This window comes from Giraffa tippelskirchi, chromosome 14 (assembly GCF_054371585.1).
Source record: "Giraffa tippelskirchi isolate mGirTip1 chromosome 14, T2T-mGirTip1v1.2.pri, whole genome shotgun sequence".
In the NCBI taxonomy this organism is placed as follows: Eukaryota; Metazoa; Chordata; class Mammalia; order Artiodactyla; family Giraffidae; genus Giraffa; species Giraffa tippelskirchi.
The window spans coordinates 17,860,267-17,872,460 of record NC_137288.1 but is presented as its reverse complement, the minus strand read 5'-3'; the positions used below and the strand labels follow the sequence as shown (position 1 = coordinate 17,872,460).

The following is a 12,194-nucleotide window of genomic DNA, read 5'->3' as shown; positions in this document are numbered from 1 at the left end:
GACCCAGGAAATGCATGTTTGATCCCTGGGTCGGGAAGTTCTCCTAGAGGAGGAAATGGCAACCCTTTCCAGTATTCTTGCCTGAGAAATCCCATAGGCAGAGGAGGCTGGCAGGCTACAGATCAAAGGGCCACAAAGAGTTGGACATAACTGAGCGAAGCACAGCATAGCACTGAAAGTTGGTGGTTTAATTTCTTCAACTCCCTGAATATGAATTTGCTGATAAGCTCAAACCTCAAACCACGTGCTTGGATGAAGGGCTTTGACAAACACTTGCCTGGCTCTGTCCTAGACAGCACTCTCTCCAGCACCTACTGTGTGTGCAGAGAATGTCCCAGGCCTTGGATTTGAAGTCTGGGATGACTGTGCCAGCCAGAATCCATCCTGGAAACAGAATACTCATTTTTCTAGCTAAAAGGATTCAGTTCAAACGTCAGCTGGATAATCTGCTGATAGATAACTAATCAAACCTTACAAAGAAACTATTTTCAGTAAATAATTTTAATTTCTCTGTTCTGCTATCAGTTCCAGTCAAGATGACCACTTGAGAAAAATCACATTTCATCCTCATGTACCCAAATCATCTATTCTTCTCAACGTGTTGGTATCGCTTATTCAGCCCCTGCTACTGGGCAGGTACTATACTGGAGGCGAAAATATCGACCAAGATGGAAAGGACCCAGTCATCGCACTTAATAGGCTTAAAATCGAGAGGGAGACAAGAGACATGTGAATATTTTAACTGGGACGTGCAGTAAAAAGTGGGCATCACCAGGATGCATAGCAACAGAATCTATCACATGACTGAATACAGAAATGCGCGCTTGAGAGAGGTGGAAAGCGGACCCGGCCCGGCCCCAGGCCCCTCCTCCGTCCACTGGAAGACATGCCGCTTCTCCTAGGTTGGTGAGGAAGGGACGGGGGGTAAAAAACAGAAGCTGAAGGAACCTGACCAGCCTCCTTCTCTGCACATTTTAAAATAAAAGACTAATCTATTTCCTTCCTTCGAATCAAGGTAAATGTGAAAAGAAATGACTGCTGGAGGTGGAGGCTGACCGCCCCCCACCCTGGTGTGGCTCCATTTCCTTAAGGCCCAGCTAACCCGATGATAAATGGTGAAGTCACCTGGGCCAGAGCCAGTAGCTCTCTCCTTCTGTTCTGAGACCTGCATCCAAATCCGAGCCTGTGAAATGGCTTGGGTGATCTTAATTTGACAGTTGTCAACATTTCAAAACCATTGCCAAGTTCAACCAAATGGAAGTCTCTCATCAAGCCTGGCTCTGTGCACATGTGTGTGTGTCCGTGTGTGTGTGTGTCTGTGTGTATGTGTGTGTGCCTGTGTTGTGTGTATCAGAGAGTTGCCAATCTGAGCCCGTATAATACACCTGTGCACTCTCCCTCAGTCATGTCTCATTAGCATCCTTTCTACATGACAAATTCCATGGGAGGGGGAGAGAAGGTGGCACTTGAACTTCAGTAAGTTTTGGTCCAAGAAGGAGCAAAATTTGCAGATGAAAATTTTGAGAGAGTGGATCCAACTAATGAAACATTAAAATCTAAGAAAATTGTTGCACAGAATATAAACTTCACATAAAAAAGAGGATGGAATGGTGGACAAAACAATTCACACTGAGCATTCACTTTTTAGCACAAACATCTCAGCCTAAGCTAGATCTGAGAATGGTTTAGCTGATTCCACATCAGCAGAAAAACATAACAAATGTAATGAAAATAGCCAGGAAAGTAAACGAGACTTTTCTGAGATTTGCCATGTACAGATAACCTTATTTGAAAATGAAACTATTGGCTCAGCAAACATGGACTCACCATAGAGAAGTTTGTTGTAGTTCCTTGCTGTTCAGTTCCTAAGTCATGTCCGACTCTTTGAGACCCCAAGGACTGCAGCACACCAGGCTTTCCTGACCTCCACTAACTCCTGGAGCTTGCTCAGACTCATGTCCATTGAGTCGGTGATGCCATCCAACCATCTCATCCTCTGTCACGCCCTTCTCCCACCCTCAATCTTTCCCAACATCAGGGTCTTTTCCAGTGAGTCAGCTCTTTGCATCAGGTGGCCAGAGTATTGGAGCTTCAGCTTCAACATCAGTCCTTTCAACGAATATTCAGGGTTGGTTTCCTTTATGACTGAAATAAAAACTTGAAGATACCTAAACCCTCTGTGTAGGGAACCCAGTTCTAAGCAAAGGAATCTTTTCTCTTTTTTGTTATGATGTGCACTCATACAGAACCTAAAGGTCATTTCCATTCGTGCCAAATATCATGAAAGTATAGAATAGAAGAAAAAGGACATTTTTTTGAGACTTTCTTTCTTTTTTTCCTGTTTCAATATATTGGAATGACTGTGGGCCAAAAATTACAGTCTTCCATAAAAGTGTAGATGCATAAATACAAACTCTTGCCTGATAACAGCAGGTGAGAAGAGCATAAGTATTGAATAAATGTTTGTGAAATAAATGAATGGATGGTCAAGGGGCATAACAAATCCACATTGTTCCATAAACTAAAAAAAAAAAAATTGGTTTAAAAACTGTTTTTTTAATTTATGGTTAATACTCTATTTCCAAAACTATTTCACTGTGCTGAATCCATACTTTATATACAGAGGGCCAATTGCCTTTAATTTCCTGTAATCAGCTCACTGGAACAGTGACTAAGCAAAGTCTCTGGAAGGTTCTCAATCTTGTGCAAAAATCATGGTCAGCACCTTGAAGAATTCAGTCTCCCTGCTCCCACACTTTGTGGTGTGGATGTGCCGACCCCACTGGGGTCCCTCTGTCGAAACAGCTGAGAATTTCCCCTGCTGCATTTATCCATGACCTCACCCGACCCACAGGTGACCCTTGGTAAGAGATGCTCTGTAGAACGGCTCCCTGATGGCTGTGCAGCCTTCCCTGGTCCTTCGATCTCGGGCCAGATCAGGTTCTGTAGAAGAAACAGAATGCCAAGAATGGTCTCAACAGTTCAGAGAAGCACAGGGGTCTCTTCACACACATTGTCCTGTGTTTCCTGTTGATAGAAGTGTTCATTGGAGGGCCTGCCATGATGACAGCGAATCAACAATGCCCATCAGCAGTAAGAAAGGATGGCCCCCAGGTGGGCAATGAACTCGGGGCAGGACAGACACCACGTTCCCTGTGCTAAAGCAGCGTGTGTCAGAAGCAGAAGGAGCCTCAGGCCTTCTGTTGCTAATCACACACATTCATACACCAATATGGTGACTGCGTTTAGTTAAAATTGTTACTGTGAGATAATGTTAATCTTCATGCATTTGTAAGAAATAATAGAGAGATGCCCTGCACCCTTTTCTCAGTTTCCCCAATGGTAACACCTTATAATCTGATGGTACAATAAGCACAACCAGGACCCTGATTGGGCTTCAGTCAAGACCCAGGATGTGACCCCCCTCCCCTGACACTGCTGCCCTTTCAGCCACAACCACTTGTCTCCAGCTCCCCACCCTCCTTTTCTCCTGGCAAACCCTACTCTGTCTTCTGTTCCTATCATTTTATCACAACAAGTATTTATACAAACTATTATACATAGAGTGGATTAACCCACTCTATGTGGGTCCCACCGTATCACACAGAAACTGTACTCAATATCTTATGAAAAACCATAATGGAAAAAAATATTGTCACCTACAAATTGGCACTTGCCATCTACCTCTACAAGGACTGAATTAGGAGCCACTGCAGCGGCCGACCTTCAACGCCCCCTGAAAAGAGTTCAGGATGGAGATCCGGAATGAGGCATTCTGTGCTCTGGGTAAAGCTGGCAAAACAGGTCTTCAGATAGTTAGATATTTTTAGGAGATGATTGTATGAGCCCAATTCTTGCATCTTTTCATATCTAGGAAAGCATTAAATTCTGCCAAGGTGACTTTTTTGCAGAAACCTTCTGCAAAAATCTGTGCTTGATTGCATGCCCTCCATCTTCACCAAAATCACATGTCCTGACCTTCCCCCTGCCTCTTTGGAGCAGTCTCTCAGAGCTATCTGAGGTGCTGGCTCCAGGGCTGCAGTCCTGGGGTCCTCACTTTGCCCCAAATAAAGATTAACTCTCAACTCTCACATTGTACATTTTTTTCAGTTGACAATATTAATATATATATATTAATATATGTAACTGAATCACTTTGCTATACAGTAGAAATTAACACAACATTATAAATCAACTATCTTCAGTTTAAAAAAAAGAATTCATGTAAATGAAATCAAACAGTATGTAACTTCGGGGATTGGGTCTTTTGACTCAACATAATTCTCTGCAGATTCATTCAGGTCATTGTTATCAACAAGATTCCATTTTATTCCTCAATAGTGTCCCCTGGTGTGGGTAGACCACAGTTTTGTTACTATTCAGCCATTGACAACCACTTGGGATGTTCCCATTTTGGGGTTATCACAAATAAAGCTACTAGAAACATTCATGTGTAAAGGGGAAGACCAAACCTGCCTCCATACTGGATCCGTTTCTTTTGTCTTAACTTTCGTGTTCTATTGCTTCTGCTGTAGTTCGTCACTAAAGGGGTGTTGCCTACAGCTTAGGGTATACGCGGTGGCCTGTCTCTGGGAGCCCTGCCTCCCAGGCCTGAGTGTTGAGCTAAAATACCTTTATTTACGTCACAGGAGAGACTTCCTCACCAGGCCCACCTGTGAACGGCGGCAGGCAAGAAGAAATGAACACATCCCCTCCAGATTCTGGCTGGAACCAGGGGATATTTTAAGAAAATGTAGAAATAGAATTACAGATAATCTTTTTAATGTTGACAGCTAATCAAAACTCTTTAAATATACCTGTTGAAACTCCTGTATCTTCTAAAAGAATTGAAAATGGGGACAACGAATTCACGTTGGCATATGTTCACAGCAACGATGCAAAACAGCCAAAGTGAAACAGTGCAAGGGTCTGTCTACAAACGAATGGTGCATCCACTCAGTATTAGCCCACTATAAAAACACTGGAGTGTGAATACCTGCTAAGACGTGGATGAACCTGCATCAGCCTGATACCAAAAACCACTGCGTGGTCAAGAGCGGAGACCCTGGAACAGAGCCAGCCCACGTCACCCACCCTCCAGACCTCAGAAGAAGTCCGGGAGCCTCGGGAGGAGACGAGGACAGAGCCCACTGTTTGTCGCCTGTCCAGATGCGTCTGACTCCCCGGCTGGTGTCGCCAGGGAAACAGAACCCACATCAACCGGCTCTTCCGCACAGGAACTGGCCTGCGTGCCCACTCCAGGCCCCTCCCTGAAGCCTGGGGGCCACTGAGAGGGACAGAAAGACTTCCTAGACTCACTGTCTAAAGCAAATGTTAGCACCGCTTTGGGGGCTTGTCCCAGAAAGACAACCAGAGATTCAGGAGACAAGCAGAGGAGGTGAAGGGGCTGCAGGCAGCAAGGACGCCAGACTGGGAGCTCAGCACCCCCTCTCGGATCTGCTGCCTCTTTGGGGTTCTCCATGGGAAGCCACATGACATAAAATGAGATGAACGCTCCTGGAACTTGTCAGGCTGTCCATCCAGTCCCTCCTGTTGCCCTTTCCAAGGAGGGCTAACCTACGACCGCTGGACCAACGGTCCCAGATGGACAAGACGGGACAGAGTCATCAAAACTCCTCCGAGAGGGGTGTGGATGACTTCCCAATCTTCCTAACACTCAGTATTTCCAGTTATTTTCCTGTATCTCCTTCTTTAATGGTTGTCATATATTTATTTGTTTCATTTCTCAAGATCTTTTATTACAGGAAAACTTTGTGATGATCCCAGCTAGCTCACAAAATAAATGATCTTACGTGACTCTCAAAACAAGTGACCCAACTGTCATTCATAAAGTTTTCATGCCATTAGGCCATGATCAAGTGTCTTGGAAGTAGGGAGATGAAAATTATTTTCTTAGCCTCTGAGAGAGGAACTTGAGAAAATTGGGGTTGTATTAATGAAGAGTCTGTGCTGTGCTGTGCTCAGTCATGTCCGACTCTTTGCGTCCCGAAGGACTGTAGCCCGCCAGGCTCCTCTGTCCATAGGATTTCCCAGGCAAGAATACTGGAGTGGGTTGCCATTTCCTGCTCCAGGGGATCTTCCTGACCCAGGGGTCATACCCACATCTCCTGCATTGGCAGGTGGATTCTTTACCACTGAGCCACTTGGGAAGCCCTTATTAATGAAGGGTAGACTGGTTTTAACTATAAATGACTATTTGTGTACACACCCTCCATAGCAGAGCCAGATACATAAATAATTACACCTGTGAGAGGTTATTTACAGAAAAACATCTGTTCTATCTGGGGTCAAGATACAGAAGAAAAGGTAGTTCACTTCCTAGTCTTTATATAGAGAAAAAATATATATGTATATATCATTCCCAAGGCTTCTTACATCCTTCATGCTTTATTTGTCATCTGTAATTCTCACAATAATCTTATAAATTCGTCAGTTTTATCCCATTTCACAGAGAAATTGGGGATGAGAAGGTCGCATAACTTGTCATTGTCTATCTAAGCCTGGACGTGAGTGGCACAATGTCCTTTGATTGACAGGCAAATGCACCAATGAGCTATGCCCCAAGGAGGACCACTCATTTATAATAGTGTAGATTACTCTATCTGAATCTGAAAATTTCAATATTATTTCTGAAATGAGACTTTTTCCAATCTGAAAATTTCAATATTATTTCTGAAATGAGACTTTTTCCACTTGGTTACCTCAACCTTTCCTAGCGAAACTGTGTTTGTGTGTGTGGTCTTATTTTCTATAATCATTCAAGTGAATGTTCAAGACCAGAAAAGCCAAGTGACCTGGCACTAAGCTTCTTTCAGGTTTAATTTCATATTTCTTTGATTTGATTCCCAAACTAGATATACATTAGAATCACTTAAATGTGCTAAAAAACATGTTTCCTGGGCACCTTCCCCAGAAACTTTAATTCAGTATAAAACAGTATAGACGAGTACCTTATAAAGCAAAAATAGTTTTCAAAACTGAACTTAGAAGCATTTATTCTTATTCTGTATACCTGCATAACAAGAAATGCCAAATAACTTTTCAGGCTGAATATAAACGACACCAGATGGATTTATAAGAAGGAAAAACTGCACTAGAAATTATATTATATGCTACTATAAAAGTTATAATTTTATTTTAGTTCATTTGAGACATGACTATTTAAAGCCAATATTACAGCAGGTATATGGGGATACTGTCGTATGTAGTTGTAACGTATAATAACAGCACAAAGGATGGGGGAAGAAAAGTATACTGTTGTACATTTCTTACTTATTATGTAAAATAGTATACTAACTCTAAGCAGAATGTTAATAAAGATGCATTGTAATCTTTAGCGTGCTTGCATGTTAAGTCGCTTCAGTTGTGTCTGACTCTATGCAACGCTATGGACTCTAGCCCGCCAGGCTCCTCTGTTCATGGGATTTCCCAGGCAAGAATACTGAAGTGGGTTGCCATTTCCTTCTCCAGGGGATCTTCCCAACCCAGGGACTGCACCCATGTCTCTTATGATTCCTGCACTGGCAGGCGGGTTCTTTACCACTAAAGAACCACCTGCGAAGCCACCTGGGAAGCCCCATAATCTCTAGAATAACCACTAATAAATGATGCAAACTGCTATAGTCAAAACGCCAACTGAAAAGTTATATGACCCCAAATAAGACATATTTTAATAGAAATTCACAGACTGCTTTCAAGATGTATAAGGAAATGCAAAGAACCCAAGCAGTTATAAAAATCTTGGGAAAAGAAGGAATAAACTCGATTCTCACACTACTTGACTGAAAGTATTATTACTGAATCTCTAATAAAATTATAATTTGCTTCTGTTTCTGAAGGATAACTTAGAGAAAAATTCTTAACAACCAAGATATAGTTTCTTTCCAATTGACCCACTCAGTCTATTTTCACATGATTGAGACCTTCAGCACAAAAATAAGTAGGTACTGTTATAAGGAAGAAAGGATTGAAGGGAAGATACAAATACAAAACATCTATTGTCTCCAGCTACTTGTTTAGTTTTAAGAAAATAAACTGTATGAGTGTTTGAGTTAAGGAGGAACAGAAGGAATCCCATAAAACACATGTGAGCACAGGAAGAGAAATGGATTGTTTGGACAGAATTGTCTAAATTTCTCATGCAAAAAGAATTTACCAAGCCCATACAATTGATAAATTCATGGATTCTTCAAACACCGAGGAAGATCCATGTGCATAATTCCAAATTATTTGTCCTGAGATTATATTATACTGATTTTGTAGCACATTTACTATCAAAATAAAGTTCTGTTCAAGCTAATGGGAAAGTTTTCTAGCGATATTCCAAAACAAAAACCTCAGATGATTAAACTTCAGGCTGGGGTAAGCATTGTGCTGTGCAGAGTCCACAGAAGTGGTCTGCATATACAGAGCTAGAACTTGATTATAATTTATTTTCTCAAGACACAGAGTCTCAGATTGAAATTTTGTGCAGTCTCACTTATGCATGTTTGGAATATTATGCATTATCATGATGTTCCACCAATAAATTCAAGTATTAATAAGTATTAAAAAAAAACAGAACAAATAAAACACAAAGATTAATTCACCACGCAAGACTGAGGGTAAATCAAGGCCTAAACCTTTTCTTAGCATGAGATTGGCGATGGCTATTTTTCTCCACCTGGAGCATCAAGAATCTAGCTTTATAGGAACAAGAGGTTCATTTCTTGCCCCTTCACAGTGCCTGGTCTGAGGCCAGCCAGGCTCCAGTCTCTTTAAAATGCTCACCGAATCTAAACAGGGTTCCAGATAAGGAGCACTGAGATCTCACGGTACGTTCGCTTCCCCTTTAGCATGGTTGTGAACGACTGAGGCCAACATGGCTAAGTTTTCATCCAAGTGTGTAACATAGGAGGCCTGTCCTTGAAAAATGAAGCAACAACATAAAGAGACTCTTTATGTGTTAAGTCACTTCAATCATGACTGACTCTTTGCAACCCTATAGACTGTAGCCCCCAGACCACTTTGTCCATGGGATTCTCCAGGGAAGAACACTGGAGTGGGTTGCTATGCCCTCTTCTAGGGGATCTTCCTGGCCCAGGGATCGAACCAACGTCTCCTGCATTGGCAGGCAGGTTCTTTACCTCTGGGACTCACCCCTAATCTGACCAAAGAAGTGTCGTCCCCCTGCCTCCTCAGCTGTATGTAATTGTCCTGTAGTTAACATGAGTGCAGTCTGTTTAGGGCCAGAAGGTGATTGCACTTGGGCTACAGGTTGAAACCCAGCAGGACCCGGTGGGGAAACAGAAGCCTCCCCTGTCCCCCATTTCTTCATTAAGGAAGTGGGCTTTCTTCCGCCTCCAGGCCCTTCCCTGAGTCCCACCGGGAGGTTCAGACAGATGCCAACCAGGGAAGGGAGGGCACAGAGACAGGGAGGAGCAGGGAGAGAAGCAGCAGTGCAGCCTCGGGCAGGTCCTGATTCCCTCAGGGGACACACTTCACAGGGTCTTTGAGCTGCTTTGCAGACCCTGAAATCCCCGCCAGGTGGGAGAAGCGACCTGTGTGCTGCCCATGAGCACATGGAGCCCAGACCTGCTGGAACCAGCAGGCTGAAGATGCTGACTGCCACCCCCTCGCCACCGACCGGTCAGAGGGAAGTCCGTGAGCGGATCGCGTCGTCCTCCTCTTTGAGCCTCTTTGACTACAAAGCTCCTCACTACCTGAGTGAGGGCACACTCAGCCTGCTGAGGCCCCCTAGGCCTGGCAAAGCAATAAGGCTGTTCTTTCTGCTTCACCCAGACTCTGTCTCTGAGAGTTAATTCGGTGTCAGGGTACAGAGGCCGGATTCGGCTTCAGGGTCAGCCCAGGCCGGAAAGGAATGATTCTGGCCTAAAAGGCCAGGAGGGGCCTCTCCTCCAAAGTGAATGCTGTGGTTTTGGAGGTTCCGCCCAGAGAATCTTCCCACACCCAGATCTCAGGTCAGGGTTCAATCCCGAGTGCAAAGCCCCGGTGTCACCAGCCGAAAGCCCGCAGGCTGGGCACTGCCACCTCCCACAGGCAGAGTCCCGGCCGCTGTGCCTGGAGGGCAGGTTTCAGGAGAGGAAAATCAGACGCAGTGATTCTGTACATACATGAAAGTAGGCCACTGAACTTCAAGGGGTAACTTTTCCCCGGGGGAGCTCACAGAAAGCTCTGTGTGGGTGAAGAGCGCACAGACCCTCACAGCCTCAGAAGGAGGGTGAGTGGAGGAGCTCACAGACGGGCAGCAGAGAGGGGAAGAGTTTCCGCGGAAATGAAGACCCAGGGCCACGCGAGCGTCTGAAAACACCAAAATAGCACAAACCTGAGACCTGGAAAGAAATCCTGAGGTAAAATCCAAAGTTAGAGCAGCTGGTAAGTGGCCTGGTTTAAATTTCGTAAAGAATTGAGGGCAGGAGGAGAAGGGGACGACAGAGGATGAGATGGTTGGATGGCATCACCGACTCAATGGACATGAGTGTGAGCAAGCGTCTGGAGCTGGTGAGGGACAGGGAGGCCTGGCGTGCTGCAGTCCACGGGGTCGCAAACATTGGACATGACTGAGCAACTGAACAACAGCAACAAAAAGAAAAATTTTGGCCAAACTCCATGAGATGTTTCCTCAAAAACCTCTGACCGTAATCTGACCTGACATGGCTTCATGTCTGCGGAGACCAGTCAAAGCACTGGTCAAATGTTTTGAGCAAAAAAAAAAAAAAACCCAAATAGAATGGATCCTTTGCCAGATTTAAAAGATAAAATATGGGAAAACCCTGTCCCATGGGGAAAGAGGAAGAGTTGTTCATCATTTAAGGGGATAGATTGCTTTGGGGGATCCAGCTGAAATCTGGGGAAATAACTAAACCTTCTGTGCTTGTGAAAGCAGCCCCAAGGGATTCAGAGCTGCTGAAACACCCCCCAACCCCTGCAAGAGAACAGATCTGACAGGGTAAAGGTCAGGGCTCTCAGAGCAAGAATGGTTTTATCAGCACCTTGACGGGGCATCCACACCCTCCAAGAGAACAGACGCTTTAGGAAATGAAGCACTCATTTTAACAACTTGGCACGAGTTTGCACTTCTTTCCCCCTTCCACGGAGCGCCTTGGGAAGCCCCCCAAGTGAAAGAGAATAAATCGCCCTCTGTGATCAGTTCAATGCTCCTCCATCTTCCTGAACAGAGGCCAAGACTCAGGCAAGACTTCCCTGTGTTTAGGTGTAAATAACACTGCCTTCACAGGAGGCTCCCCCTTTCCTGTTCATTACTGTCACAGATTTGAAAAGAAAAAAGCAGAGGTCATTTATTAGAGGTTATTTTTCATGCAAAACACCCTGTGTTAGTTGTCATTCAAAAGGATGTAGCCGAAGCCTTCACTCACATATTAACAGGGCTTCGGGTCATAACCTTTTATGGCATTTGGAATTCCAGAACCTCTGATTAGTGCAATATTTACATATCCTTCAGTAAAAATTTCCCTCCATAGAAATGCATGAAGTGTTGTAAATTTGTTTGGCCTTTAGTCTAGACTCTGCGTGAACTCTGAATTCAAAGCAGGGTGCATTAAACCATATTCTCTGTCTTGTGATAGTGTTTCCATTAATGGGACGCCAGTTAACCCCTTAGAGATGGGCGAGCCTTTCAAACCAGTAACATCAATTGAGGGAGGTCCTTTCAATAAAATTAATAGTTGCCACTTACCCGAACTACCTTGACCATCTGATCCCATTTATATGTTACCGTATGAGAGAAATATTTATGTCCGAATCAGCCTTGATTTAATGGCCTCAATAGGATTTGAACTGGTGGAAATTTACTGGAAGTTTTAAGAACATCATTGAATTATTGCATCATCTTCTAGAAAGAGAGATCGCCAGTAAGGACTCTGGGCTGTTTGATAATCAGGGAGCAACTCCTGCTTACATGGCATGATCAGTGTATGTTAAAAAAAAAAAAAAATTGCCAAATCGCATAGCTCCACCAGGTGAGAGGTCTGAGCTGAGCCTCCGTCCGGCTCGCTGCTGTGGCTGGTGGGTGGACTGTTGAAGGCTGCTGTATTTCAGTACTGAAACGGCGGCCCAGCAGATCTGTCAACTCCAGGTTACTTTACTGAGTGGTTTTTTAAAACAAAAATAAAATCTAACCCAGAAAAGATGTCCCTAAATGGTCGCAGAAGTCA

General features: G+C 44.1%; 1 long non-coding RNA gene across 1 annotated transcript; it reads right to left on the bottom strand.

Moving 5' to 3' along the window:
* Positions 1-2,540: 2,540 nt before the first annotated feature.
* Positions 2,541-5,195, bottom strand: LOC145534931 (uncharacterized). The gene is made up of 2 exons (XR_014075086.1): positions 4,997-5,195; positions 2,541-2,943 (listed from the first exon to the last, which is right to left on the bottom strand). It is a non-coding gene; the product is annotated as an uncharacterized LOC145534931 (long non-coding RNA).
* Positions 5,196-12,194: the final 6,999 nt, after the last annotated feature.